The sequence below is a fragment of the Cyanistes caeruleus genome, chromosome 1 (genome assembly GCF_971803275.1).
Source record: "Cyanistes caeruleus chromosome 1, bCyaCae1.hap1.1, whole genome shotgun sequence".
Lineage (NCBI taxonomy): Eukaryota > Metazoa > Chordata > Aves > Passeriformes > Paridae > Cyanistes > Cyanistes caeruleus.
Window position 1 is genome coordinate 60520658 of NC_141701.1, and position 23162 is coordinate 60543819.

Consider the following 23162-nt stretch of genomic DNA (forward strand, 5'->3'; position numbering starts at 1 on the left):
ATTTAGTGGATGTTTCATCTGTCCAAGCATAGATGTTTGCCTCAGGACTAGACAGATAATGACCTGGATTCTGTTGATTAGCTCTGAGCTGGATTTAAAGAGACTCTAAGGTCTGGCTCAGATTGCTTGCATTTGCAGATGTCACAGGTCACCTGTGACACCTGATGAAGTCAGGTCATACATTCCATGTTGACACTGTTTTGTGTATTTGGTAAGGAGTGAGGGCTTTATCTCCTCTGCCTTTCTGACTAAAAAAAAGTACATTTTTGAAGACTAAAATTTTTCACACCAAGCAAGATTCTTAGTAATTTTGCATTGGGAATCACAGAGCCACTGGCTACAGCAGACTCAGCTGGTTACTCATCCTACTCCCATTGGAAACATGGAGCTTTTCCTACATAGCAGTTCTTTATCAAAGGATACAGATGATTGACTCGTTATGTTAACTCACATTTAAAGAACTCAAAGCAAAGAGGTTTTTTTCTGGTGCCTTATGGTGCACCTCTGCATGGGAGGAAATGGGCCATCACCACAACTCCCGATACACAGCACACACTGGAGCTTGTAAGCTCACCAGTCACAATGCTTCCTGTCTTTTTTCACTGGAATAACTACACACACCCAGCAGGCAGCTCTACATTCACTGCTCTGGCTATGACATGGGCCAGCACTGCTCTTCTCTGCTCTCCCTGGTGCTGAGATGTTTCTTCACTTGCTCATTCACTCACAGTTCTATAGATGCAAGTATCTCACCTCCAAATCATTTGCACGCTAATGCTGCTGGACTTTCATTGGCTGCAGTAAAGTGGCATTCCCATTCCTTTCTTACCAAATACTTCATAGACTTGACAAATTTTGCTAGATGAATTCCTCTTCTTAAAAATGAAACTTAATTGTGAATTTCCCCTGCTACTTGAAACCCATAATTTTTCAAGACAGACCCTTAACTGTGACAAGGTTGAGAATTTGTTATGAATTTTGTGATAGACTCCAAACGGGGCTCCCAGGTCAAGGCTTGGTTCAACAGTTCCTGAGCAAGAGGCCTGTGTGAGAGCCTTGTGGGACAATGGGAGATCCTGCCTTCCTGATATTTGAACTTTCTGCCCTGCTCCCAAGGAAAGACAGCACTCACTATATTTTGTGATCTTTTTAAGTCAGCAAGAACTAATAAAGTCTTCCGAAACTTTAAGTAACTGACTCCTTTAAGTTCAGAAACTCTACATGAAGGCTCCATGCCCCCTCCTGTATGTATTTCCCGTTAAAACATCCCTAACTCTTAAAGAATTAGGTAGAAATTGAGTATTGACCTTAACAATGGAAATACTGATACAAAATAATACAGAAGAATAAGCCCTGTACACAGGTTAAGGAATCCAACCATGAAGTCTCTAGAGCAGGTGTTAGGGAGTAGGTAGAAGAAACAAACAGGGACATTTGGTGCATTGATAGCCTGGGCTATCTCCCTACCTCATAAAAATTCAAGTGGAAGATCCAGTGTTTGGATCCTCTCTCAGCAAGCTGGTGAGTATCCAAGAGGTGAAGTTAATCCAAGAGGTACATCTAGTCCAGATTCTGTTACGTAGGCATATTTTCACACTGTCCTCATAACTGCTGGCTTTATAATCCTCTGGCCTTGGTAAAAGCTTCAGGAAAACCCTCTGGAATTTAGCCACGTTCATTTGCTGTAGTCACAGGAGTAACTTCTGACCTAAATGCTTGCAGCTGAGGTACTGCAGAATTCTCCAAGCAGAGGAGCAAAGTGTGTCCTACTCTTACCTGAAGACCTGAGATATACTTCAAAATTGCACATTGATTTTGGGAAAATGCATTCAAAGGGGCTGGAAAATCTCTGTGGAGGTCTCCAGTTTTCAACCAGATGAAGCCCTGAGCAACCTGCTCTGGCCCTGGTCCAGGCAGGAGGTAGAAACCTCTGAAGGTTCCTTCTAATGTAAATTTTTCTATGGTTTTATGGCCCTATAGCGCTTTTATTTTGGCGGCTAAGGTTCTTTGACGTAGTAGGTATTTCCCATTAAGGCCGCTTCAGCTCATAAGCTCTGATGTAATGAGATGTGCTGCATCTGCCACAGTGCTGGGGCCAGCAGTCCCAGCCTCGGTGCTTGCAGAGAAGCACCACCTATTTTAACAAGACATGGTACAACACACGAATACCTGCCTTCCAAATAGCGTTGGCCCTAGCGGCAGCAGCAATCTAATATGGTTTCAAAGTGCAACACCCAGAAAGCCAGGATCTTAAGACCCCTTTCCCAGAAAGGAATCTTTTACCAAGGAGTGATCTGAGCCAGTGTGGGGTCAGTGACCAGGCAGTCCTGCCAAGGCATGCTCCGCTTCGTAACACAGACTCCACGTGGGTCACACGTCCCGCTGGCTCATGCCACCACCCTGGCCACCGTCCCTCCTTCTGTCTGTCACTCAGCAGCTCTTGGGCAGCCAGCACAGAGTGTACAGGAGGGGCATGCAGAGGCTGTAAAAAAAAAAATCCATCATAAAAATAACTCAGGAGACTCCTCACACCAAAGCTGGAAATAGCAGAGAAAACACCTCCCATGCTGGTTCAGGGGTGGGGAGGAACCTCTCCTTGAGCTACAGCTCCTGGTTGTCAGTTTGCTTTTCGACCGAGCCACTGCAGGCTCCTGGAGCTGTGAGTGTTCCCTCAGAGGCACCACACGTTTCCTAACGGTGTAACAAGGTGATCCCATCAGCCATTTAATGTTCGCAGTGAGCAGCGTGGGAAACAAGCATCAGCATGTGCTTCCTAGCACGGATGAGCTGTTGAGGTGGAAGGAGAAGGAGATGATATGAAAAGCCTGATGGAGAAGTTCTGGGAGGGAGGAAGAAAGGAGATGCAAAGTCTTGTCCAATTTGTTTTACTGCATTTATTGAGAAGCAAGCATATGTGCTGAAATTCAGAATCTGCTCTAAATAGAGAACAGGTGTCATCTTTAAATGTGCTTTCCAGTTCAACCTCGTGGTGCCCAGGAGAAACACTATAATTTTTTTATAACTTACATGAGAGAAGACAGAGTGAGCAGGGGGAAGCATTGAGAAATCGGGGCAGGAGGCATATAAAAATTTGTATGTGGTTTAACAAGGAAGAAGAATACATTAGAAGGATTTTTTCCTTCTTTTTAACCCCATAACAGATTAGGGATAACATTACTGGCTATGGATCTTACCAGAGGAGTAAAAGAATGCATTCCTAAGCCCAGGTTTTTTTCTGTAGTTTCAGAAAATCTATCAAAGTGCCAGGGTGTCTGATTATTCAGCCCTTGCCTTGGCGTCATACAACACAAATGAGTGCCACACAGCATGGATTGAAGATTCACAGAGAAAAAGCTGTTGGAGTTTGATAGGGTTTCGGATCTCAAAGAAATCTAAAAATACCAAATACAGCCGACAAATACAGCCGACACATGTGCAGTGCTTTAGCAAGCTGAACATCTGGGACTATTTCAAATGCTCCTCTTTTGTGCTGCTTATTACGCTACCAGAGAGCAGCAAAGTGCAAATAAAAACTTAGCAGATTTTTGCACTGTTTCTAAGTTCAGCTACAAAGACATTAAAAACAATAATGGGGAAAATTAATATATGCCAGTTTACAGCCCCCATTTGTTCTAGACTTAGAGGATACTTATATATGCTCTGCTGCTTTTCTTTCTAGTTTTCTGGATTAATTACTATGTTGTAGATGTATAAGCACATTTTAAATGTATACATCCATATTTCCCTTATGGTGTGATTTAACTGAGACTTGCAAACTCTTTAACTGAGTTTGCAAACTCTAAATGAACTTCACATGACAAGGTAGAAATAATGATCATGTCACCTACCATTCAAAGACATGAGTTCTGTCGACACAGTATTTTTTATACTGTGATATCAATGCAAAAAGTTTTCCTTTAAGTCAAAATCAGCAAAATAAATATTGAGGTCCAAAATAAATAAAGCAGTTTTGCTCTTCCATGGAAGTAGCTTTGCTATAGACTTCAGTGGGATGAGGATTTCACTCAGTCATTTAATTTTTGATTTATATTACACATTCTTTTTTAGTAAGACTACTTAAAGGGATAACCACAACAGCATGTCTCTGGGTGTTGTGCATGCTTATCAGATAGGGGCCAAAGGTATGCCATCTGCACAAGGCTGCTTGCAAGTCGAGACAAATAGCATCATTTTGGAATCTTCTGGATCAAACAATAACTTTCCCAGATACATGCATATTAGAAGCTTTTGTCAGAAAGGAAAAGGATGGAAACAGGGCACAAAGAGTGTAAAATGGCAGAAGCCAACTCCAGGATCTGTTTTAGGGGGCATGAAATTCATCCAAAATGAAGGGGGAGGAGGGGGACTTTTATTTTTTTAAGTGTATCTTTCAAACTGTTCAGCCACATGACTGATACTTTAAAAAAGAGTACATCAGTATAGGGTCAATTGTAAACAATGCAATTTAGGAAAGAAAAACAGGGATGCTAACAGCTAACTGAATGGAATTTTTTTGGATTGTTTAGATGGGCAGATGGCAGTCAGCACTATCTCCTGGAAAATAAAATAAACTTATGGAAGTGCCACTCCGAGTAGCACAAGATCAGTACAAGGTCACACTGTGTTGGGCGGTAGGTACATGTAGGTAGATCTATGAAAGCCAACCAAAGATCTACTGGACGGACTCTGCTATCTATTTATTTCAACAAAGAAATTGCTCCAAACATCAGAGGGAGGAATACAAGGTAAAAGCATGGAAGAGTAGCCTGTTTATCAAGAACTTTGAATTCCATATGGTCAAAAACGTGTTGTAAGAAATGCCATCATCTTGTAAAGTGAAAATGAACCATATTGGGCAAAACCATACCCGAGAATACTGACCATATAAATTCATTGGCTCATCTTTTGGCACGTGGTGACAGCCTGCTCATATGCATCTAGGATTTCCTTTTTGAAGGATGTCCAGCCTCCCTGGACACCTTTGCCCTTCAGGACTGCCTCCTAAGGGGCTCTGATGACTGACTATATAAACTTGCTGGCTCGTCTTTTGGCGGGTGGGGACGGTCTGCTTGTACACCTCTAGGATTTCCTTCTTGAAGAACATCCAGCCTTCCTGGACACCTTTGCCCTTCAGTGCAAAGTGCCTCCCAAGGCACTCTGACAACTGGCCTCCTAAAAACAGTCTGCCCTCCAGAAGCACAAGGTGACAGTTCTGCTGGCACCCCTCCATACCTCTCCAAGAAGTCAGGTCACTATCATTTCGTGATCACTTTACCCAAGGTGGCCTCTGACCATCAGAGCACCCACCAGGCCATCTCTGTTCCCAAAAACTGGGACCAGTGGGTGCCTGTCCTCCTTGGCTCCCTCACCATCTGTGTCAGAAAGTTATCTTCCACAAATTCCAGGAACTGCCTAGACTGTTTCCTCTCTGCAGTATTGTATTTCCAGAAGATGTCTGGCATGTGGAAGTCCCCCACAAGAACAAGGGCCAGTGATTGTGAGACTTCTCCCAGCTTCTTGCAGAATATTTCATCTGCCTCTTCATCCTATCTGGATGGTCTGTATCTGACTCCCACCAGGATATGTGTTCTGTTGGCCTTCCCTCTGACTTTCACCACCATGTCACACTCAACCATATTGTCACCATCACTAACCTCCAGACAATCAAAACACCTCCATATGTCTGGGATGGACTTTCTAATGTTATTTGCCACCTATTTATTTAAGAATTTTAATTAGGTAGTCATCAAACAGTAACAGGTTAGTAAAGTCACAAATACACCAAATAGTTTTTGCATGTTCATCCTTACCATAGTGCCCGTGGGCACCATTTACAATAGTTATTTTGCACCATAGCCACCAGCACCTATCAGAACCACAGAACTCCTCCTGCCATCGAAAATGAGGAGGTTCTGCAAAGTTGTTAAGACCAGGCACAATGCATACATTGGATATTGCAACCTCACACACTAAACAGTGGCCAGGGAGTCATAATTTTGCTTTCTCAGTCCCTTTCCCTAAAATGAAAAGAGAAATAAACAAACAACCTTTTACTTTATTACCCCCTCTGCCCCCAGTAAAGACATCAAAGTGGGATCATCACAAAATGAAGCAATAAATGAAGTGGAATATTTTGGGGTGAATAGGTATTCCACTTCCAGATGATCTTTAAAACCTCAGTAGGGAGAGTTATAGGCAGGCTGCATAACCTGAAGAATGGCCAGATCATAGGATTTGTAATTAGAGTGAGTACATGGTGCTTCCTCACTGGGGAAAAAAAAAAGAGATGAGCAGCTGTCTCAGCAATATTGAAGTCAGCGAGGACTCCCGATGAAATCAGATACTCATCTGCAGAGAGAACAAGTCCCGTACATCCATCAGCCAGGCATGTGTCACAGCTAGTTGAAGAGAAATGACTTTTAGAAAGTTAAGCTTCCTCTGAAACCTCAGTACATCTATTAATAAGGGAGAATGAAAAGAAGACTAGAAAATAAACTAGAAATACAAGCAGTAGTCACCTGAGGCTGCACATGATTAACTTCACTAAAGCCCATTACATGCCTCTACAAGGAGAAAATTCAAATACTTTATTGCATTAGCTAATGGTAAAAATAAACTAGTGTGGCTTACATACTAACATGTAACAATTTCAAGACTCAAACAATTATTTGAAACCTGATTCTGACTTTACACCCATTCTACGTTGGATTAACTGCATTTCTATCGAGATAAATTTCAGTGGAGTTGTGCACACATCCATCAATTTAAACAGACAGAGATGCACCCAAGCTTTTGTCTAAGCTCTGAAGATATACTCTTAAAAAATACTAGGCCTTGTCCAAAGAACTAAGAGTTCTAAGTTTTATCCAGCACTGTGCAAATACTATTTTACTGTGACAAGGCAATGTCTTCAAGATGATCAGTAAAGAAGCCTGGGAGCCAGAATAATAAGCACCATTTTCAATAGATGCTGACTTACAAGGTCTGAGAGACAGGGAAATTCACACAACTGGGTCTTTTCCCTCTGTTCTGCTGCTAGCACTGTGCCTCATATCTATTCTGCACAGCAGCTCATCTTTGCTCTCACTCCAGGACCCCATCTGCCAGACGTAACCGGTCACCGCCGCATCGGCAGCCATGCCCGCGAGACAGCAGAGACAGCACGTACCTTTCCCCTGGCACATCCCAGGTGAGACCTGCTGCTATCACTGCTCAGCAAGCAGGGTAGCAGCAAGAGGCACAGACCTCCCTTCTTGCCTCACACACCCTCTCTCTTCATGTTTGCCAAAGTCTCATGGCCATTTTGAGCTGTGACTCGCAAGTCCCCTTTGCTGTCACCTAAGTGGGTCCCATAATGTGCTGACACACAGCATCCACCTTGTGAAGTCACAGCATGGGCACCAGGGGCAGAGGTGCTAAGAGGTACTCAGGGCCACTCTGCTGGATATCCTTTGAAGCCTAGTGAAGGGGCCATCAGCAGTGAAGGGGCTAGCAGCAAAGATGAAAACCTCAGCCCTCTCTGGTTTTAACCACAGAGATCATTTATTATTGTGTCTGTCTTTCCATATTGTTTCTAAACAATGTTATGACCTGAAAGTGAAACAGAATTAAGTTGTATCTAATTTAAAAGGGCTTTAGAAACAGGTAATTGGCATAGCAGACTAGCAAAATTACTCGCCTGCAGGATAGGGTGCCTTTATTTCTCCTCACTGGGGGAACAGGCTTCCAGAGCAGTACCATGCCTCTTTCTTCCTCTTGCAGTCAGGAGAACCAGAAAAGTAATAGCATCAGGCAAATGTTATTCTTCCTTTGGCTTGGAACAGGCAGTGCTTCCCAGGCAATTGAAATTGGTACCGTTCTGTGACAGTCAGATAGCAATTAATCTGCACTCCCTACACAGCTAGATCCAATGGGGCTTCCATCTGTCCACCTTGAAACTCATGGTGGGCTGGGATCTGTGGGGAGAGAAGCCTTTCTCACTGTTCCTGCTCACACAGACGGCATGGCTGCAAAGCCTTGTGCAGCAGAGACAGTGATTGGGCCATTGCAGCCCAGCCCTGCCCTTCTCTGTCCTGGGAATGGAGGGCTTTGTCAGCAGGGCTATGCCAAAGGGCTTGGCATGCTCTGGATTTTGATTGCATAATGCAACTGTTTAGAAAGGGGTGCAGGGACATAATCTGGGACCAAAGGCAGAAAACTGCCAGCATGCCCAGCACGTGTCCTGGGTGTAAACTATTCCACCTGAAACACAGGTGACAATACATTGAAATACTGTACGCATACAAAAAAACCCTCAGTGACAAATTATAACCTTCCTGAGAATGTCTAAATTAGATTTACAACCTAGTAAAATTAGTGCATCTCTGTAAGAGAGTCAGGAGAACAGGCTGAGGTCAAGGACAAAGGATTTGCCCCACAGGTTAGCCATTGGAAAGCTTGGTGTTTCACCAAAGCCAGCAGCCCTGTGGGGTGACACATTTCATGGGGGCTGCTTCACCAAGGGTTGAGTGAGCCACACCTGTAAAGTTGACCTTCTCTCACTTGCCATGACAGCTTAAGATCAGAAACCTGATTTTCTATAGCTTGGACTTGGGGACGTGGACCCTTCCCTTTCTTCTGCTTGAATCCAAGCTTGTACAGTAAGCTTTCCTTTCTCTGACTGATAGTTTTTGACCAGGTCAGGTTTTTTTGTCTCAATTTGATAAGCTGGCATGGCTTGGTAGCAGAATTTTTTCAGGGCTTTTTATTAGTAGTTCTTTTTAATGGTTTGAATTAATATGTTATGAATTTACACTGCATGTCACAAATTTTAGGCTTATGTGTTTCCAGCAGAACAAACATTCCGAATTCCCCAGGCAGACGGCTGTCATCTAACTCACAGGTCCACCCATGTAGTCCACCCTAGCAGCAGGCATAGTTACAACACCCCAAAAGAGCAGAATTTTTCAGTTAGCACAATGCAAACCACTTTACTTCTAATGATCTTGTAGTGCTGTGCTCTAATTGAATTTTTAATTTCTTTTATAGTATTCAATCCTGCAAACTGCTAAGTTATACACTCAAAGAAGCTGCAAGATGAGCTTATAAAGTTTTCTACATTTGCCTGTTTGTTTTATAAAAAGAGTGTATAATGACATATGTTCTTTGAACCAGTGCTTAGCAAGTGAAGTTGTTTGCTAATAAAAGTTTGTTGGTTTCATAATACACACAGAAATGTGTAACTGGGCTATTCAAGCAAACTTAAACTCCTACTTCAGGCTGATTGTGTTCCTTATTTCAACTGTAATTCATTGCAGAATATTCTACAAAATAAACCTGACATATATGAAGCTACAAAAGAATGCTATTAATATTTAATTAATAACTAAAAGACTCATTGCACAATTAAGAATTTTTAAAGTCATCTGTAAATCTGAAATATCATAAAGATACTGCATAGACAAGTTATCATGCTTGTGTTGATAGACTTTCTTACAGGAATGTTTTTTTGACAATAAACATTGCAGCACTGGCTTTATCAGCAGAGTACTGTTGCAAAATGAAAGGATACAAAATCTTAACCTACAAGACAAAGACAGGCTAAGAAGACACAGTCTTCTTAGGGAGAAGTTTGTAGAAAAAAATCCAATTGAAAGAAAAGGCTCCTAGTAAGAGATTGTAATGAAGGGGAACACCTACATACATCAACTAAGTGAAGATTTGGTCCTTTGTCCAGCAAGAAGAAGGCATATTACAGAAGCACACTGCATAGTCAGCTTGAAGGAAATGCACTAGTTTGTCTTCTTCTGGATGAATAATTAACATGCAGTTAATTAAAAGGAAAAATGTATGCTAATGTATTCAAGTGAAGTTTTTAGCTACTCCTATATATGTTTTATAAATCAAATGTGTGCAAAACAACTTATTTTGCAGGAATAGGGTACTAGTTGAAAACATCAGCTGTGCTTAAATATAATGCCCATTATATGTTATCATTCCGTGACTAGAGAAAACTTGTAGTTGCAGAAAGTGTATTACAAAAATCCTGTATCCTCCTGCACTGAGTTACATAAAAATGAGCAGAATCCAATTGAAATTCAATTAAAAATGAGATAAAGCAGAAGCATAGACCTCGCTTATATATGGGACTTCCTCCAGCTTCATCCTTTGCATTGTCAAAACTCAAACAGACGGAGCAGAAGGAGTGCATTCAGTTCTGAAACTGAAGCCAGAACAACAAGCAGAAGATCCAGGCAATCTGCTGTGTTCCTCACAAGGAGAATTTACAAATAGTGGGAATGTTTTTAATTGTCCGTCTCTCACAAAAAGAAAGGGAAATAGCCTAATGGCAGCACAAAAGTCAGACACATCTGGGAATATTGTGCTAATACTCTGTGTACAAACAACAGGTGTGAAAGTTCAAGCACCAAAAAGTAACACACTGTAAACTCAGGAGGGGATTTAAAAGGAGAATCAAACTCACAGAAATACTGGAGCAGGTCTACTTCTGTCAGTATTGAGTGATGTTGTATGAGTCATATCAGCCCTTCTTGATCACCTTTCTTCCCTACCCCATCCAAGGCAGATCCTACCACGCCTTGTGACCTGTACAGACATTTTCCATTTGATATGTGTAGTTAATGGACACATTAACTGCACTGTACGCATTGCATGCATGCTCTCAGTGTGTGTGTTTCATCAGGCAGGTGTGAAGCTCTTCATCTTCCTGCATAGGTGGGCCAGGCCTTAAAACTTTACAAAACAAAGTGAGAAACCTGAAATCTGATTCAGTAGTCTATGGTGCCTATGAAATGTCCTCTCATCCCTGCTGGCAGCCAGTGCAACTCCCCTTCTTCTTACCGGGCGTAACCCAATTAACCCGATGCAGCATTGTCTGTGGAGATAGGGTAAGTTTCTACCATTTGCAGAAGTGATGGGTTTTGCAGCTGTGCTCAAAACAAGCCTCCATGTTGCAAGCAGGCTCCAAGGCACTCCACAGCATCAGAAATGTGGGTACTGACTGAATTTTGATACGACTGTGTCACTTATCAAGGAATGGGGAAACAAACTTTCCCCCAAACCCTATTCTGGGTATTTATTTTGTCACAGCTATGCTCACATACCATCCACGTGATTCCTGTCTGCTGTGGCACGGGGCAAAGCATATGCAGCTCGCACACACGTGACCTTTTGTGCCTGAGCAAATGCATATTGAAGAGGGAGCAACTATAAAACCTATATATTTAAATGCGAATATTATAATATCGTCTTCGTAATTATCATTCCCCTTGCTAGTTTCCAAGATGCTCTGGGAGGATCAAAACACAGCTGCTTCCCTACTGAGAATTTTCACACTTATCCCAGCCCCAGGTTTGTTTCCGTCCCGGCCAACAGACGGCTCGGAGCTGCTGGTCCCCGGGCATGGCAGAGCTACGACTGTTGACTGTTACTTTCCAAAGAAGGCTAAAAACTGACAGGCTGTTTGAATACAACTAAGGAGGGAAAAGGAAAAGGACTTCGCTCAATCCAAATGATGGTCTTGCGAATCTTGACTGTTTTCCTTTAAGCCAACTCCAACTAGCGATTTTTTTTTTTCCTCGTGTCTACAAGAACATCAGCATTTGAAACACCAATGTGGGCTTAAGGAGAAAATGGATTTTCACCATATGAACTGTATGCATAATTTCCAGATAGGAAATGGCATGTTACTTTATTCACATACATTCACATTCATTTATTCACAGGAAAAATAGTTCATATTCTCAGCTATGATTGACATAAGGTACGAAGAGGATTTCTTCTGTAAAAAAGCAAACAAATTATGAGGAGTAGGAAGCAATAAGGTTGTTTATTAACACTCTTCTATCTTCACCCTCCTGCCCACCCCATCACCCATGAGATGGCATTCCAAATCCTTGACACAAAATGATAATATATAATATCAACCATACGTTCTCTGCCATTCCCATCTGAACCTCCAGCACTGCAAATGTAGTCATCTTCTTTCCACAGCGGGAAACAGCAAACATTCATACTTGTGCATTACCTTTATTTGGCACTCAAACCCCTGTGAAGTAGAAATTTTACCATTTAGCACCATCTCAGCCTCACAAAATACAGCCTTTCAAAGGATAAAGATAAGCCTACGGTGTCTGAACAGATTCAAGACACTTTACTAGCATTCTCACAAGGCTCCTGTTTGATTTGCATGATTATTCGGGTGATGGAGGTTAACTACCCTGAGCAATGGGAGGAAATCAAACCATGATCTTGCATGCACAAATATGCATAGATTGAGGGGTTTTATTTCATTTCCTGCAAGATTACTGGCAATGCCTATAGTAACGCCTATTTTGTTAATTTTAGCTTTTATTACAGCCATCTCCAGGAAACAGCAACATTCCCAGAGACAGTCCTTGAGCAGAAAAGAAACTACATTCACGGAATACATTTCTTGTTGCAAATTATTTACCCGAGGCAAAAATGTTTATCAGCCTTTCTAATTTGGTGGCATAGTACAGCTCCTGGTGCATGGTGAGCTGAACAATTAACTGTTTGCACTGATGTTCAAAAAAAAATTATACAAGCAGTGCTGAAAGCGAAGGTAGCTTTCTGCCGTTCACATCAAGAGACAACATTGTGCTTACTTAATTTGTGCAAGTTCTGGCACTGAATGAAACAAGACTGATTTTTTCCCATGGTATGGGTCAGAAATCAGGAAAATGAAATATAACGAAAAATTTAGTCAATGCAAAAATTAGTAGTATGTCACAAAGATCTCAAAGCTTATAAATAACAGCAGGTAACTTCAAAGAATATCAGGTAGCTGTGCTGGACTGGGTGTGAATTCCGTATCACAGCAAGGCAAGAGGAGGAGGAGGAGCGATATCTGATCCTTCAAGGTTCAGTAAATGTGGAGCAATTGTAATTAATCTTAAGTGACTCGTGATGCAGTATCACTGTGGCACAGGACTGATGACAGGGAGGTGTTCCCAGGAGACAGAAGTAAGTAATTTGGTGCCTCGTGGACAGTGCTCAGAGACATAAGAGCAGTCTGACTTAGCAAATGTCAGGGTGCATCTAGAATGACTAGAGGTGAGCCAATGTCCTGGTGGGGACACAGAGGACAGGATTCCCTCCTGCCTGCTTACTGGCAATAGACACAAAGCACTTTCCCTGGCCTGCCAGTTAGGGAAAGTTCCTCTCCAACCGGCACGACCCCTTCCTCTTTGTTTTTAAAAGATTAGATATTAGATTTTAAAATAAACACATCAAATGAAAAAGGACTGTTCACATGTTTATGAAGCCTTCTAGAAAACTTGCCAAGGTCTGTGCCAGCTGGGTCACTTCTTTGTAGATGCTTATGGCATGGAGGACACATGTGGAATGTCCTCAAGTATGAAGCTTCCCAAACGGATAGAGAAAACAAACATGGGATGGAGGGAGTGGGCTCAGCACCATGTGGGAGCAGTCTGAGGTTGAAATGGAAATTAAGGCATATTGTCCTGCAATGGGAGACACTGGGGTTAGGTACTGACAGGGATTTGGTGGCTCATTTCCCCAGAAGATTTTCCTTTAATATGAACTGAAATTTTTTGGAGGTAAATGTGTGATGCTTGGTAGAACTCAATTAATTAAAGCTGGCCAGAAGCCAGGCCATCTAGCTCTGTGATTGTTTCTGCTTTTGTTAGTTGAGGAACATTGGACTGGTTCAATACTTCCAGTGAGGGAGTACTGATATGCATGCCAGGTGCTTGGGGAGGTGCTGTTTGCAAGAGAGCTCTTCCCAGTGAGTCTGAAATGGATCAAGAAAAGACTGAGTAGACTGGGGAATCACTGAGCCACTGGGCCTATCCCTTTTCAGAATAAACGCTCTCTGTTACTTAGAGTCTTCATTGGCATTCTGGCTGTTTACCCATGTGGATGAGAGAGACCCAATTCTGCCTTCAAACAGCTCTGAGAGAAAATTGTGGTGTGGTATGGTGTGGTGTGGTTTGGTAGCATGACAGAATAGGTTTGGGGGGCAGGGCAGGGACAAATCAACAAGATGCTCCATCACACATTAAAATACTTATGTATGTAATACATATATACACACGTATATATATACTTATGTATATATGTGTGTATATAAATATGTCTGATCTATGCATAATGTAAACAGTTATGTAATTTAGCTGTTCTAACTTTCACTTCCTTACCCAGAAACTGTTTGTGTGCTTCTAAGTGTGATTTTTCCACTGTTTTGCGGGGGGGCAGGGCCTCATCACATGTGATGAAGTGTCTTCTAGCTCAGAGAGCAATGCTCCTGCTTGTGAAGCCAGTGTCCTTAAGCTCAGGGCTTGCTTGTGGTGAACTCTCACCCAGAAGTTTTAGGTGACTGCTGTTGCCTCTCATGTGCCCGTGGAAGCTGTCACAATCAGCCACAAAAGTACCTGTGCTCCAGCTAGATCTGAAATGATTTAGGTCAAATCATCAAAACCAATTAAAACAAATAAGTAAGCACACAGAAGAATGCACTCAGCCTGAGATGCTCCAGTAGACCAAAGCATCTGTGCACCCAGCTGTTTGGTGTACAAAGCAGATGTGACAAGATGTTTGGACCTGGTGTTGTTTATGTATCAGGAGATTTGGGCTGGATGGATTCACAGGCTATAACAAATGTCCTCATTTATCCTGGCTTGTTCTTATGCTACAGCCTATTCCAGGGGATAGACATGTGGCATACAGAGAATCCAATGTGTCAGGAACACTGAAATGTTGTATATTTGCTGACAGGTCTCTATAAAAGCCAGATCAGGGAATAAAAGCTCTTTTTTAGAGCTTCTAATTCTTAAAAAATATCTTTTTTTAACTCTTGTTGAGAGTTTTGTTGTTGTTTAGTAATATGGAATATAACAAAATTATCCTTGGTGTCCTTTCACAATTATTATTCAATAAAATTCCCACAAGCTTATTGTAATGTGCTCTGACACACGGGATTTTGTAGTGTGGATCTCCTAATATTTGGGACTTCAGTTCAAGCACTGATTTTGGAGTCAAATGTTTTGTGAGAATCTCCTCCTTCCCTCAACTTCTTGCCCTCAGAGCCTCAATCTCTTCTGGTTGCAGAGAAAAGACTGAAAACATAACCCATATTAAGTCTCAAACACCAGACAGCAAACAGAAATATACAATATTTATTTGTTTATGTATTTAATTATTTATTTATTTTATTCTCCTGATTTTTAATAGCTAGATTTGGCAATATTGCAACTGGAATTTGCTTTGAATGAAGACTAAGGACTGAATGCCACCTTAATCTCTCTCTGAAGAAAAGCAATGTTGGGAAATGCCTGGAAATGAAGGTCCTTGATTCACTACTTCCTTCCATGGCAGCTCACGCTGCCTTTACCCTGCTTCTAAGCCTTAGATTCTAATATTCATGTATATTTCTAACTGTGTCCAAATCCAAACAGTAAAAATAGTCTTTTTCTTTAGAACATGATAACCTCAGGTAAAAAATGTTTTGACTTCTGTGATATGTGAAATCTGGACCTATTTTAAATAAGGCCATCTCTACTTAAAACCTGTCTCTGAAACTCCTAAAACAGGGTATGTCAAATAATATAAGGCTATTTTTTTTCCTAAATAATGTTTTTACTGTCTTTCTTCTGCAAGTTTTTTCCACAAGTAATATTGTGAATTTAAAAAGCACTAATCATACTCTCCGAGCAAAATGGCTTCTGAATTCACATGCCTGGACTGTAACGCTTCCTCAAAGCCACTAAATACTGGAATTCAATAGAAAAGGAAAAGTTTGTTCAACTGCTCTGAAAAATGCCAATCCATTTTCGTGATCGCAGTCTTTTCTACCAAAAATTTCCAGTCTGTTGATTTGCCTACCAATAGTGTAACCTCCTCTTTTTGGATTGAAAGAGGTTAATTTTTCAATTTCTTTCTAATTAATGAGAGTTTAGTGTGAGTAAAATAAAACCTTACATCTCTCACATACCATTCCAAATCCTTTGTGTACCTAAATATACCGGGGCACTGAGGGTGAACTGTTTGTGTACATGTTCCTGTACTGCCAGCAGTGTTTCTCTTACACTGCTCAAACAGCACAGGCTCACAGCTTACAAAAGGTGGTTGGGATAGCTTTCAGGTCTATGGCTCAGTTTTGGGGCTCTGGACCCCAGTGTGCTCTGGCAAACTGCAATGAACATTTTGAACAGTACAAATGAAACACACTTCCTACAACAAAGGATGTTGTTGACAAGGGGGCAGGTTTGATTAGTCACATGAAATGGAACTGGTGCTACAGGTTTTGTCTCCTGACAGCTCATGCATTAAGCTGCAATATACTCATATATAGATTGAATGCTTCTAAAAATCAATGGGGAAGGCAGTAAAACATCTGCTCTGAAGGCTCAAGTTGCACTGAAATGATCCATAATCATTGTCCTGGTGCTCCTCTCCATAGTGAATAACATAGGGGACTGTTTGCCATGACTCTGAAATGCGTGTCACTGTCACAACAGGTGAATAATCCAAATTTGCCCTGATCTGGTGCATTTCCCAGTGCAATCCACCCCACCAGTCCTGCAGCACGCACTCTCACACGAGCAGTGCATGGCAGGGGACAGAAGCCAGCCACTGCTGTTGTCAGGACTGTCTCACCCATTGGCTTTCTCTGGCAAGCACAAGGTTCCTGCAGCAGCAGTGTATTACCTCAGCTGCCAGTGTCTTCTGTCACTGAAATATTTTCCATCAAAGGGAAACCTCTGCGAAGCAGCAGAGCACAAGGGCTGGCTGTCAGCTTAAACTCTTGTAATGCTTAACCCGTTGCCTCCCCTTCACAGTGGCTCTTCAGATGAAAAAGATTCTCTTTGCTTTTGATAAGTCTCCTCCTGACACAGTCTAGTGCAAATATTTGATATTGTAGAAAATCAGATATATTGGCAGCAGGCTGCTGAGGCTCAGTTATGAGTCTATTTTCTCTTTTAGCAACCTGCCTGCCATTTGGCCACAGAGTAAGGTCAGTACTACTATAAAAATTGCAAAGTTTGCTGCTGATTGCTGAGGGAAGATAGAAAATTGTATCACACAGTGCGAGGAAGTCACTGAAGTTTCCTGATCTCTACAGACTTCTTCACACCCACCCTTGGGTGGAGAACAGACAGGAAAACACCCATTCATACACGCATAAACATACCATATCTTTGCATACCCCACAAAAACTTGCCTGGGTACAGCATTAAAAACATTGGAGAAAATACTTTTGTGGAAGAAAGATGAGGATTATGCCAGTGCATAATCCTGCAGCAAAGTTATTGCTACATGTAGCTTGGGACAGCAGACACTGATGGCTCTTTTAATTAGACATGTTTTTTCTGTCCTCGCTCCTTATCGGTGCAATGTAACCGATGGATTTACCTTGAAAATACAGATGAGCTCCCCTCCGCTCCTGAAACGCACAGCCGTGTGTCACTGGTGAGCCATGTGCACATCACATGCTGGTGGCATGACAAAGGCAAGATGGGTCCTGCCTCCAAAAGCATGCTTACATACGCTCTTTCTTGTACAATTTTAGCTGTCATGTGGCAGAGGATATCAGAGACGCCACACATGGGACGGATTGTTTACAATTACGCGCCCAGCAAAGTTATAACAAAAAAATTTAAATGTGATCTCTCATCTCAATAAGTCAGGTCAGCAGTTACCCTTGCTACTGTGCCCCACCAGCAGGAACCATGAGATAGCAAGAGAGCCACACAGATACCACACACTGTGCTGGCCTGGGGTGACCCTTAGGTCCAGAATCCATTTTATTGTCTGAGGGTAAATTTAAAGCCTAGCGGGAACTGAAGAGGACTGAAAAAGACATGCTTTTTATAACAAGATTTTTAATAAAAGGTATGTTACACAGCTATGTGGTGTTTTGTTGGGATTTTTAACAACCTTTCTTTTCCTGGCATTTAGTTTCAGGTTTGGTTTTAGTCTCCAAACTATTAAAAATAAAGCATCAGCTAGCAGTAGGAAAATAATTTCCCATGGAAATAACCCCACATAGGGCAATATCATTAGGCTGACATGTTTTTAAATAAAGGCAGGTATGTAAATTCATTCATACTTAGTCACCAAAGTAAGTGGATCAACCCACAGAGAATTAAGTGTGTGCAGTTCCCACTGTACTGTCTGTACACCTGTCCATGACTTAGTGGGCATTTCACTGCCCAGTTCTGGAAGCACAGATGTGAAATAAGCAGTTTTGATTTTAAAACCCAGACCTTATTTTACTGACAATTAGAAGCCATTAGGTTTTTTTTTTTTTAAGAAAATGAAAACATTTGCTGTAGCAGGGAAAGAAACAGCACTGCAAAAATTAATTACAGGAAAATGTAAAAGATTTGATTCTGTTATGATCAGCACACAGAAATCATGACTTATGTGAGGCTTGATAAGTCTCATGTTACTATCATTCTGAAAACGGAATTAATGTTGAGAGTAGGAAGTACTGAGAGAGATTAAAAAAAAACCAACAAACCAAACCTGTAAGATTTCCAAAACATTTCAAACTTAAACAAAATCCACCTTAGGAGGTTCCATTGTAGCTTTCTTCTGTAATTTAATTCCCCGCTAAAATCTCCCAGTTAAGTATGCTGACAGCAAAGTGTTAAAGGATTTTCCCCTAACTTCCCTTTCTAGGAACTAATCATTTAGTGTGACTAAAGATACCACTTTGTGTGTAGAGAATAACCTATTCCCTACAAAAGCATGTGGGTAGTGGGTATCTCAAAATCCTGGGCATATGATGATAGCAATATCAAGTGAATCAGGCATCCTGAGTCAGCATGCTGAATGAAGTGTTCCAAACCTCTGCAAAGGGCAATTCCCTTGGGTCAAGTTCAGGTCACTGGAGCAATACAGGGAAACCCATAAGGAAAACGCTGTGTACAGGCCCCGATTTACAGGCTTGATTTATGGCTGCAGCACAGTACCTTCAGCCTTTTCAGGGGACTCTTACATTGAAAATCTGAACTAATTATCTGAAAAAAACATCTGTTGCATTCAAGTTCCAAAGCATGCACCTATTAACAAGGAGGATCAGAAAAAGCACTGATTGTTTACATATAATCTATTTTAACTACCTGGTAGCAGTACTGGAATCATAATAATTTCCCGGTCCCCAGCATCCCTAATCACAGAATAAGAGCTCATGGCTCCTCCAGGAGACACCAGAATAATTAACATACCTTTGAAACATCTTCACCTTTCATAAATGCAGTGGGACTAAGAACACAGCTTTGTGACTAGACCAAGAGGTAAAAAATGCCAGCCATTAAAAAGCAGGTTTGCCAAATCTACTGCTGAGATGCTTTTTCTTTGCCTATCTGTGTATCTGCTGTTGTACAAAAGAGCTTTCAAGAACTGGCCTGAAGAAGCATTCTCATTCTTTCTTCCCATAAAAAAGCAGACCTGGCACAGGCACAGTAAATAAAAATAACAAGCATATGATGCCCAAGATGCATGTGAACATTAAGTGACGTTGGCAGCCCCCGCAAATAGAACTCCGGTTAAAAATAGCCTTTGTCTAAATGTGGAAAGTGAGTAAATATAGTAGCAGTTTCAGCTTACTACAGAGGCTTACAGGCTCCAAGTAACAGAGCTTATTATAGAGCATGTGCGTCAGCAAAGGGGAGAAAAGGGAGAAAAGAAAGACGACGCATTCTGCAATTAGTATCTACAATGAGACACAAATTAACTTTTCCCCTCGTTATTTTTCTTGTTGTTTGAGAACTGTTATAGTGCTAAAGTGGAAAGGAGCTGAGATTGAGGAGAAAGCTGAAGCTAGCACTGAGGAGCAGCACAGGGAGCTTTCTGCACAAAGGCAGGTTGCACAGAAAATGAAATGTAAAAAGATACAATAGGGCAGACTGTGATCTCAGGTTCTCTTGAGACAAATAAGGAGCATCATAACCTGGCTAGAGGGAGCTCTCCTGGATTTGCTTCCCTCATTTGACTGAATGCAAGCCAGTGAACCAGCTTTTGAAGTGACTGAGCAGAAAGCAACACCAATGCTCTCCCCTGCCTCTACTCCTTTCTTCCAAGGAACCCTTGCAAGTTTTTTTAGTGATAGCAGAACTTGCTTCAATGAATCAGTAAGTCTGCTCTACCTCATGTCTCAGTTCAGAAACAATTTGCTGTGCAGTTGAGGTGGGGAAAGCCCACAAACAAAACCTGTGGGATATCTTACACCTGAGGAAGAGTACCTGCTGTGTAATGCATGAGTATATTTAAGTAATCTCCCCAGGATGATATCTCCAAGCATAACATTGCAGGCAGGGAATCCTTCAATATTTTTAATGTTCTCATCTGGTTGAATTGACAAAAAAGAGAAAAACATTCCCTGGCTTGTGTCTCTGATCAACTCAAATCAGAGGGAGAGTGGGAAACATCCTTTGTATTTCTTTCAATGCTCAATTAAATTAAACCATAACTCTCAAAAGTCCAAAGTCCTCCCCTCATTCATGCAGAAGAGGACACTTTTCACAGGGTTCAGTGGGTTTCTGCTTCTCTACACAGTTTCTTATCTTCTCACGTTGCCTTGAGAAGAGGGGGGTGACAGTGCATAACAGAAAAATAAATGTTCGGGAGCATTAGATGAGATACAGCATGTATCCATGGCCAGCTAAGACTTGTCAGCAAAGTTGCCTTATTCAAATGGCATGGTAAATAAATGTTATAAATTCCTAAGTAGATCCTAAATTAGCTTTTGGCATAGTGCATCACTATAACAAGTTAATTTTGCAGCTCCAAGGAATAGCCTTATATGGTTCACTTAAGTAATCATGCTAAATGAATGTTTAAGTGAGAACCATTTGCCAAATGCAAAGCAAGAACCATATATAACCTCTTACACAACAACATAACACACCAATGATGTGTTGGTTGGTTTTCAAAATTCTGGGGTCTGTACAGATAATACCTGCTAACTTCTACCAACATCTGAGACAAAAGGTATCTACCTGGAATGCTTATGATTAATAAATCCTACTACCATGACTGTTTAGGATTATTAATTTAGCCTTTATCCTGGCCTGTCTTCCTCACCATGCAGAAGATTCCCTCCCCTCCCCTCCCCTCCCCTCCCCTCCCCTCCCCTCCCCTCCCCTCCCCTTCCCTTCTATGACAAACAATAATTTTGGTACTCTTCCTTACTTTCATTGTTTTGCTAAGAAAGAAGAAATAAAAAAGGAAGGGAAGGAGAGAACTGATGCGCCAAAACCTTCACTTATTATCTCAAAAGAATTTGAGCCTCCTTCTAGTGCAGTGCATCCTTGTCCCAGTATTTTTGCTGTTTCTCTGGCTTTCTTCTCTTACAGCCATCAGTGGCCAAAAAAAAAACATATTCAGGAAAGGCAATTACAACATAATGTGTGTAAGCTTAATACTGTTTGCTTCTCCCTCCCTCCCCCACCCTTGCATCCTCCACCACCTATAAATATGGCAAACTAAAGTATTAGGGATAGCTGAAAAAGTTCAGAGACAGACATGCCTGTGTCTATTAGTCATCATTCATGCATTGTACCAAAATAACCTGCAATAGATGCCGTCTTGTTTCTTGCTAGGGAGTGCTGTTGAGTTCTTGCATTCACAATAAATCTGTTTGGAAGACTGCCCTTAAAGAGTTGCCATGGTGATTATTTTGGTACCATAAAGTAAAAGAAGCTAAAGTACTTACTAGCCCTATCCAAAATCTTGTCTTTTGGGGAGGGAAGAAAAAAAAAAAAAAAGAAACCAGCAGATGGCATTTGTCAGAAATTCAAGATTCTGGTTATTACTGAGGTTGTGTTTTTGGAGGAATTCTCCAAAAGGAGAATGCATCGGGTGAGGGGAAGGGAATGGAACAAAAAAAAATGACGTCTGTATATCTGAAATCCCTTTTGCTTGCACTATTACAACAGTTTAGGAATAGTTGAAACAGTAGGTGTTAAGTAATGAAAATCTTCGAAAGAGTCTCCTTCCAGACTATTTACTAAATACTTAACATACTGTAAGCCGAAGAAGAGGAAATTGTTATTTCCTTGTGAAAACATCACAGACTTCCAAATGGTTAATTACAGCTCCCTTTTGCACCTTTCTTATGATAGAATCTCAATGGGAATGTGACAAATGTCCCAAAGAAATCCATGTATCAGTCTTTCTACTTTGCATAGTAGAGGCACATGAATCCAGATCTTCAAATTACACGGTCTATTTGGTGTGACTGTAATGGAAAAGGTGAATTTAGGTGGATTTTAGTGAAATCAATGCACCATTTCATTCCAGGTAAAAATAAATAAATATATAAATAAATAAGCTATGAGGTTAACTGCTCAAACACTTACTTGCTGAATTGTCCAGTCAAACTAGGGCCTGTATATGGATTATGCACAGATTTAAATTCCAAAGTATGGCATCAAACCGGGACAGGTACATGTGCAAGCATGCACCAGGACGTGATGCTGGGTGTCTGCAGAGCATCAAGGAGCAAGGGCTGGTCCCACCTGCACAGCATGGACATCAGCTTGTGTCCTAGAGGTAGCACAGCTGCACCAGGTGGGAGAGAAGTGTCCCAGGCAGGGTGCTGTGCTGACAGGTCTGCAAAGCTCCTCAGCTCTGGGGGTAGCTCAGGTATTACTGCAGGAGGCTTCCTCGCATGATTTAGGGGAGTTGCAATGTGCCGTACGGCTTTCTTCATTCACAAGCTCTACTTCTGCTCCTTTTAGCTGTCAGTTCTTCTCTGAGGCAATAGCAGCCTCCACTTCTTCCTACAAAGAATCCAGAGTTTTGGTGAAAAACAGCTTTGTTTGCTTTAAACTTTATTTACTTAAAACTGTAAAATTGGCCCCTTCTCGGTGAAAGGTGCCAGCTGAACCGCTCCAGGAACTGAAACTCTTTATTCTCCCTGGCGCTCACTTGCAGCCCATTGGAGTCAATGACAAGCCTTGAATTGAGCCGGTTTGCTGGCTCCCAGCTCTGGCCTTCCCAGGGCCAGCAGCAGCTGTGCAAACTCCCGAGCACTCCCTCCCCGAGCACCTCCGAGGGAGAGAGAGCTGTGTCCGAGCTCCGGGGAGCTGGCCCAGCCCGAAATCCCACCCCGAAACTGCAGCTGCCGAGCAGCGACGGAAATTCACCGAGCTGCTAATTGGGGCTGCTTT

At 41.8% G+C, this 23162-nt stretch overlaps 1 long non-coding RNA gene across 1 annotated transcript; it reads left to right on the top strand.

Moving 5' to 3' along the window:
• Positions 1 to 7092: 7092 nt before the first annotated feature.
• On the top strand, positions 7093 to 9338 carry LOC147655534 (uncharacterized). The gene is made up of 2 exons (XR_015288555.1): positions 7093 to 7189; positions 9028 to 9338. It is a non-coding gene; the product is annotated as an uncharacterized LOC147655534 (long non-coding RNA).
• The last annotated feature ends 13824 nt before the right edge of the window (positions 9339 to 23162 follow it).